General features: G+C 33.6%; 1 long non-coding RNA gene across 1 annotated transcript; it reads right to left on the bottom strand.

Moving 5' to 3' along the window:
* Positions 1-4,654: 4,654 nt before the first annotated feature.
* LOC124420758 lies at positions 4,655-6,354 on the bottom strand. Its single transcript, XR_006941359.1, has 2 exons — positions 6,257-6,354; positions 4,655-4,831 (listed from the first exon to the last, which is right to left on the bottom strand). It is a non-coding gene; the product is annotated as an uncharacterized LOC124420758 (long non-coding RNA).
* Positions 6,355-7,809: the final 1,455 nt, after the last annotated feature.

Below are 7,809 nucleotides of genomic sequence, written 5' to 3'. Positions count from 1 at the left end.
GATCTAAGCACTACTGGAATTTAAAAATTTTAAATAAGGCTGAACTTTTGTATATCTGACGATGATTCTACTTTAAATATGATACGCCCAACAAAAAATATTCATATAAAGGAGCTTACAATAGGTCCATTAGCGGTCTATATACTTATTTTCATAATAGTATGATATTTATAGAATTCAACCTAAAAATCATATATTCTTTTATTCAGTGTCCATCATAAGTCTATTAAATCGTTTGCCTATATATGTATGAATGAAGATCGGAGAAACACAATTAGCAGATAATATAACCGTTAAAAAAAGTAACAAAATTACGTTTAAAATAATCAAAATTCTCACAAATTTTAAAGATTATTAAAAATATTTAATAGTTTAGAGTCTTATTCATAAACTTTTATTTAAGGGTTTATAAATCAAAATTTCAAACAAAATTTGATCAATAAACCTTTGATAACTGTTTATGAATAAAGCAGTTATTTTATAAACGGTTTATAAATTAGATTTTGTATGGAAATTTTGTTTTATAAACCTTTTATGAAATAAAAATGTTATTTGTGAATAAGAGAATAAGTACAAATGTATATTAATTTCACTACCTATTTGACATTCCAAAATCATTCATTTAGAACCTCACATTTTGTTTATGTAAAAAAAAAACTATAACTAATAATAATTTTTAATTCACACAATTAAATTTCAATTGCGTTATAATTGAAACCCATAGAAATATTTTTCTAAGTTATCTTATTAAGAAAAATGGGTATAAAGTTAACTGACACCGTGATTAATATCCGTACCAGTTACTTAAATATTTTAAAAAAAGTCATTAGTTTTTATGCAAATTGTATAATCAACTTTGGGAGATCTGGTTCATGACACCCGATTAAATAATAACTACAATTTCTCAACATTCTATTGTTCGAGCTTTCAATTGATCACTCACTTCATTACACTCTCATAACTCATTGAGAAAAGTGTGCGCAAATTGCATTAATTGATTTTAAAGTGTTATAATTTTATTTTAATTTGTTTAATCAGAAAGTTAAAGTGCTTATTAGCACCTATCGCTGAGCAAAAATATATTGTATCTTGAAATATATTTTTTTGATATCATTCGAGAAGGGAAAACTCTTAACAATTTATTTACTTGTGACGGTGTGGTTGTGTAAATAATGTTTCGGTTGAATTATTAACGTCTTAAATTTTCATTAGTATTATTTACACTGGTGCCTATATGTAAGTTCGCCAATATATACCTATGTATACCGAAACTTATATAAGGAGTGAGATCGAAAAATTCTTAACACACGTTTTTCATTACATTTTTCAACCAAAGTATTATTTGATGTTTTTTTTTGATCAAGTTACCTTTGAAAAACATGTCAGTTATTATGTGTAATGTCAATTATATTAATTTTTTTGTTAATCTGATTAAAATGAGTGACCAGAAAAAAGTGCGTACTGAAATTATTAAATATTTTCAACTAAACCCAACTTGGTCTTACAAAAAGTTGGCCAAGCATACAAAGGTCTGCCGTCAAACTGTTTCCAATGTTATTAAACAGTACCGAGAGAACTTGTCAGTTGATAGACAACCTGGTTCAGGTAGAAGGAATGGTCCACATGATGTTTCTAAAGCCAAAAAAATAGAACGCATTTTCAAAAGAGCTCCCAACACATCCGTTAGGAAAGCAGCTCGGTTAGCTCAGTGCTCGGACTATTTGGTACGAAAAGTTAAAGCTAATGCAGGTTTAAAAACATACAAGGCTCAAAAAGTTCCTGACAGGAACGCTGCTAAAAATTTAGAGGCCAAAAACAGAGCACGGAAATTGAAGTCAAGTTTTATAAAAAAATATTCTTGCTGCATAATGGATGACGAAACGTTCTGGCAGATTTTTCGCAACTTCCAGGTCAAAAGTTTTATGTTGCTGATGCTCGAGGGAATGTTGAAGAAAAGTTTAGGACCCAAAAGCAGACAAAATTTCCCAGAAAGTTCTTGGTATGGCAAGCAATATGCAGTTGCGGCAAAAGAAGCCAATCATTTGTTACAACGGGCTCTATAAATACCGAAATTTACATCAAGGAATGTTTACAAAAAAGGCTGCTTCCATTCATAAGATTTCATAATGTGTCCACTTATTTTTGGCCTGACTTGGCATCCTGTCGCTATGGTAAACAAGCCCTTGAGTGGTACAAGAACAATAATGTGGTATTTGTACCAAGAGAGGCAAATCCTCCAAACTGCCCGGAGCTAAGGCCAGTGGAGAGATATTGGGCTCTTGTTAAAAGAGAATTGAAGAGGTGTCCAAAAGTGTGGTAGATTTTAAACGGAGATGGACTACATGTTCGAGCAAAGTGAGATACTGAGATACTGAGACCAACACTATCTTCCAGAAGGAAGTCTGTTCAGAAGGTCTAAGAGCCATACCTAAGTACTTTTTCAGCGGTAAACTCTGTGCTATATAGTTAACTTACCATAAATGAAAGGAATCTTACAAGAGTTAATCTTTAGAAAGCAAAACCGTAAGGTCTGATAATAAACAAGTAGGAAAGTATAGTCGGGCATGGCCGACCATATAATACCCTACACCATGAGTATATTTTTAAAATTTTTATTTTTTATAAAGAAACTTTTGCGTTGAATATTACCATAATTCCAAAATATTTAAGCAATTTATTGATAAAAAAAACTAAAATTTCTAAATGAGGCTTTATATAGGTCAAATATAGGCCGATCCTCGGTAAATTTGGGAAAAGGATATATTTTTAAATAACAGTTAGTTTTGTTGAGTTTCATTGCGATACAAATGGTTACAAGTCAATTTTAGACGTTTAAGACATTTTTTGAAGGGGGGTTTGTATGGGGGCTAGGGTCAAATAAGGGCCGATCCTTACGAAAATCTGCAGTGTCATTTATACTTATATAGAACTTATTTGTGCCAATTTTCAGAGAGTTAAAAGAATAGTTGACGTAATTATGGCATAAAAAGTACAAATCGGGAGGTACGGTTGTATGGGAGCTAGGTGAAATAATGCACCAATTTCAACCATTTCAATAGGCTTCGTCCCTGTGCCAAAAAACATGCTCGGTCCAAATTTCATCATTATCTTGAAAATTGCGGCCTGTACCTTGCGCACAAGATTTACATGGACAGCCAGCCAGCCGGACAGACGGACAGACGGACGGACATGTCTTAATCGACTCAAAAAAATGATGCTGAATCGATCGGTATACTTTAAGGTGGATATTGGACCAATATTTTTGTATGTTACAAACATCAGCATAAACGTATAATACCCTCTCCACTATAGTGGTGTAGGGTATAAAAATGGATGAGAAAATCCCGGTCACTTAAAACAAAGACACGATGGATGAACCACTAAAATCTTATAGGAGAGTAGTTCAAAAAGTAAGACATTGATAAGAGATAGAGATCGTACACATGTGGAACATTGCAGCAAACCTCTGCGGCAATCTGTGGTTATACGAATGACTCTTAACTAGGGTCAACACTCATCCCTATTTTTGCATCTCGATTAAGTTACCGCTTTCAGTTACACAGCGACCGAAAATTGGTGTTCCACCAAAAAACGGAATCGTAAGTAAAAGGAGAAGCAATTCCGTTATTTTTCCATGCTTTACAATTGTTTTTGTAAGTTGTTATTTGAGGGACGGAGCTTGGAATCAAATTGCCAAACGGAGAAAATTTCGATTCGAACTGAATTGCAGAATAGGGGTGACTATCTTTCAGATGGAAGCCCGTTCTACCGCGGAATGTGCAACGGTTAACTCTGCGCTCTATAGATGCTTACCTGGCAACTTGCTTTGAAGGGTAGGGAACTTTCGAATGCAAAACCGTTCGATGGTCTGGTGATAGATAAAAGAATGATGGGAGGACCACTAAAATCTTAAAGTAGAGGAGAACGAGAAGCCTCCTTCGTATGTAAACGGAAACAACTACATATTTTATTTATCGAATTTTAAAAGGAACAAAATTATAAAACTTTTTCATCTCGAACCGAACACCTCTAAACTTTAGGTGAACTGGCCAAAAGCAGTTATAGGTCACGTCATCAATGTATACTGGACACATTGGAAGGTTATACGCAATCATCAGACGTGCCAGATCATATATCAGACACAGAATATGTTGGAAAGTAGTCCGTAACGAATAGCCGAATGTAATAGGTTTGAAAAGGATTAGCAAGAGGATGTTAACCTGAAAAACTCAAAACCATTCGACGCAACAAAAGCTAAACTAAAAATGTGGGTGCTCCAGATTGAAACTCTTTACCACTGCCAGGCATTCGTCGAAGTTGCATCCAAGTATCTTGGAAATAATGTTGTTCCAGAAACAACCTTCCTGACTAACACTGTTTTGAAGATTCTTAGGAATTATGTTCAGGAAACTGAGTTTCTGAACACTGAAAAATATTTCATTCATTCATATAAAACAGAACCGTCACAAAAATTAAAAGAACAAAAAAATATATTTAGCATAGAAAAAATATAATTATTTTCACTTCTTTGGAAGTCGTAAAGCGTTACTTTTACAGAAGGTAAAAAAAATTCACTAATTGCTACTTTTGAAGTAGTGATATATGTTGTTCTTAATTTTACCAAATTTAGTTTGAAGAAAGAAGTCATTACATCTCACGTAAACAATTACGTTTATTTTTTAATATTCTGTAAATCAGATTGTACTAATACAACTATATTAAGAGAAGTTTGAGCTATTACAATAAATAATGATCTTAAATCAATATTACAGAAACCATAAATATTAATAGCAGTATTAAGCAGCAAACAATTGTAGGAAATTAATTCAATCTGAAAATAATTTGAAAAATGCATTAATAGTTAAAAAACATAACGATTATAGAGATACAAGCCGTTGGCTAATGATCAGCGGTGGCGGCTTATTATAGAAAATATCGGCGGCGGCTAAATTGTCGGCTAAATTGTCGGCTCAATTTTACTTTTTTTTTCAGAAATTGAATTATAGGCGTTAATTGTATTGAAAATTCTCTGTATAATAGTATGTTATATATCCCCAGCGGGGCATGTTTCCATGATGAAATGTCCATTATGTTGTATTACAATCCTGGGGTAAAGAGGTGCTACCAATACCTCTAGTCTGCCGGGACTATAAACTGATGATATCAAATGTCGGAATGATTTGGCATGAGGTTAGAGCACCATATAATCTGGCAGTGGCAGGACTATATCTGGCTGGTCAGTTGGTTGAGGTTCCTTCGGGATCTACACAGTGGCTGTGGTTTAACACACGAAATCGCGGGGAGAGAATGTTGGTTTAAAGACTGATATATCCTATACCTAATGGGTTAGATAATTCTGTCTTTGAACAGCATATGATGGATTCCTAAACCCGATCGGTATCTCTTACCGGTCGTGTAGTGGGTATATGTTGGGGAATTGTCAGGTCTGTATTCAATGGTTGCCTGTCATCACGTAGAGCGATCGTTATGATCATGGGAATGGAACTGATGTTAAAATTGGTGAAAGATCGGGAATGTTTTCATATATTGGAGATTAGTACTGATTAAGTATGCATTTTTTACGCTTCTGGGAAGTTTTTCGTTACTGTTGCCATCTCAACAGGATGTATTGATACATGCTGCGCGACTATTTGTCGGGGCTATTATTTGAATTATTTGACTTTGGAAATTTCTATTTCCTTTGTTACATTGATCAGTTCATAAAAGAGGAATCCTTTTGTTGGGTATTTCGGATTACCAAATATGTCTCTAGGTGCTGTTGCCAAAACAACAGAGCCATCTCAGTAGTGTGGTTGCGCGGACTTAAAGAGGTTAAGGAATGCACTGGAATGGGTCATTAGATGATGGACATGGCATCATAAGGGTGGTCACCTTCCGCTTTGCCGGAGGATTGATTTAACCTGCTGTTGGAACTTGGCACCCGCCTTCTATTGGCTTTAGACCAGTGATTGCGTTTTCCTTGTCGGGGTTCGCATTGGGATTTGATCCTATGCTTCCTGTCATTCCGCAACGAGTACTTCAACATTATTGTGTGGCAAACCTTTTCAATTTCCCATAAGAATTTAAATTAGTAGCAACTCCACTCTAGTTGGTTCATTTTTCATTTCTGAAAGAAGTCGGCATCGGCGCGGCTTGCAAAATATTGTCGGCGGCCAGCCGCCGCCGATTTGAGCCGTCTCGGCTTGTATTTCAGATTGCTTATTGGTAAGAAAATGAGTAAAATGTTTAAACTAACCTGTTGATAATCATTTCCTACATTTATATAGGTCCTTAAAACTTCATTAGTTTTGTGAAATACTGACGCCACTCGATTACAGATTACAAAAAATATCTGAACATGTAAAGATAATAAAACATAAGAACCGGCAATAATTATATAATTATTCATTCCATTCATATGTTGATATAATAAAGCCGATGCGAAAAAATAACCCAACAAAGAGTTATTATTAAGCGAACATAAGTGTATCCATAGGCTAACAGGACTGTAAATAATATTTAATTTCTGTATGAGACTAGCGAGATGATAGTATATTAGATTCAATTTAGGATCCTTGATATTTTGCTCCAATTGATAGTTTAATTTCGTAAGACACTCATATATGTAAGTTAATAAAATGGCATGTTGTATCATTATAGAATGTTGCAGCACCGATACTAAACAAACTAAATATATATCCATATAGTTCAACCATCTTTCAGTTGCTAAGTTAATCATAACAATATAAACTATATACGCAGCATGAATAACCATAAGGAAAATATTTAAATTAATCCATTTGCGAAGTCTTAAGTCAGGCCGTAAATTATGAAATCTATCGAAATAGCTTGTTTGTAACATAAATAACGTCTCTAGGCAATCTTTAAGTTCTTTGTCACGATTTCCTCTTCTCAGTATAACTACTAATACCAACATCATACGCGATAATATAGTTATAGTTTTGGCAAAGACTACAACTTGATTTTTATCGCTGTATTGGATATATTTGAAATTTCTTAAAACTGCAAATGGTATGAGTGTCAAGATCACTATATTATCGCCAATGACATATTTTTGCCATAATTTAGAAGTTTTCAAATGTCTTTTCTTAAAATCAATATTAATTGTTGTATAACCCAATAAAATGGGATAATAAATAATAATGTTTAGCAACCAATATTGCCAACGTTTCATGGCAAAATACAATTTTCAACTAATTCTTTTAATTATCGAATACAAATTAATGATGAAGTAGATGTTTATCTTGTTATTAGTTAGTTATTAATTACCTAATAGCTGATGGTCAATAATTAGACAGCTCATCGAAGAAATAGTTTTTTTTTTTGCATACTAAATAATGTGCTGTTATAGAACATGACAATAAAATATCTTACACAGAGCGAAAAGGAATAAGCACGACTGATACCAAATTGACAACAAAGTGTTTATAATTTTTCATTAAAAAACATTCTGTTGTCAATAGTGAACTTACCACGTTTGTTAACATAAAGACAACGCATGTGTATAAAATTTATAACAACAACGAGTATTGTCGTACGTATGTACATATATTCTTTGACAACGGATGTTATTGAAAAATTATAGAAACTTTCGTGTCAATTTGGTACCGGGCATATATATTGCTTTTTAACTCTTTGTAGCGCCCATCTTTCATTTGTTTCACACGATGGAATAGTCTGTGGACAACAACAACTAGAGACGTAATCCGTAGACCAAAGTCAGCAACGGATGTTAGTTTAATTAAAACAACACTTTCGTATCAAATTATTAACGGACATGTATATTGC

This window comes from Lucilia cuprina, chromosome 6 (assembly GCF_022045245.1).
Source record: "Lucilia cuprina isolate Lc7/37 chromosome 6, ASM2204524v1, whole genome shotgun sequence".
In the NCBI taxonomy this organism is placed as follows: Eukaryota; Metazoa; Arthropoda; class Insecta; order Diptera; family Calliphoridae; genus Lucilia; species Lucilia cuprina.
Note: the sequence above shows the minus strand (reverse complement) of the source record. Positions and strands in the feature narration are given on the sequence as shown.